Source organism: Rhinopithecus bieti, unplaced genomic scaffold, assembly GCF_001698545.2.
Source record: "Rhinopithecus bieti isolate Rb0 unplaced genomic scaffold, ASM169854v2 scaffold_42084, whole genome shotgun sequence".
Lineage (NCBI taxonomy): Eukaryota > Metazoa > Chordata > Mammalia > Primates > Cercopithecidae > Rhinopithecus > Rhinopithecus bieti.
This window is the reverse complement of record NW_016818934.1, coordinates 2,255,031-2,255,741: the sequence shown is the minus strand read 5'-3', so window position 1 is coordinate 2,255,741 and position 711 is coordinate 2,255,031. Positions and strand designations below refer to the sequence as shown.

General features: G+C 35.3%; 1 protein-coding gene across 3 annotated transcripts in view; it reads left to right on the top strand.

Annotated features, from left to right (window-relative positions):
• EPG5 (ectopic P-granules 5 autophagy tethering factor) overlaps positions 1-711 on the top strand; it is a 134,688-nt gene that overhangs the window by 104,882 nt on the left and 29,095 nt on the right. The gene's annotated exons all lie outside the window — the stretch shown is intronic.

Here is a 711-nt window from a genome sequence, read left to right as displayed (position 1 = left end):
TTGATGGGTGCTGACGAGTTGATGGGTGCAGCACACCAACATGGCACAAGTATACATATGTAACAAACCTGCACGTTATGCACATGTACCCTAGAACTTAAAGTATAATAATAATAAAAAATAAAAAATAAAACAACATCTCAAATCTGGAAACATCTCACTCAAGTCTTCTGCCACCACTAACCTGGTATCTCTCAAATAGATGAGAACAATAATCTCCTGGTTGCTATTCCTGCTTCCTTATCCTATACTACTCAGGAAAGAGCAGAGAAAGTGATCTTCATAATACACATAGCAGATAGTTTTATATGCTTTTTATATCCCTTCCAGTGCTTCCTGAAGTTCATGTGTTCTAGACACTGATTATCTCTAAATCTTCATATCCTACTGCTCACCCATTTGCCTTATCTCTTCAAACTATACCTTGCAGTTTTCTTAAACAATCTACATTATTTTTCTTTAGTGGGCATTCACAGCTAATATTTCCTCCAATTTGAATATTCTACCCACCAATTTTTACAAAACTCTTGACTCACTCACCCGTAGCCACTCTGCATCACATATCTTAACATTTTTTTCTCTATGGCACTTTCATTTCTTCTAAAATTACAATGTTTTCTATTGCTCATGAGTTCAATCTCTTTCATTGTAAGATACATGACTCCACCAAGAGCAATGTTAATTTTCAACAATATCAGTAGACTCACACTT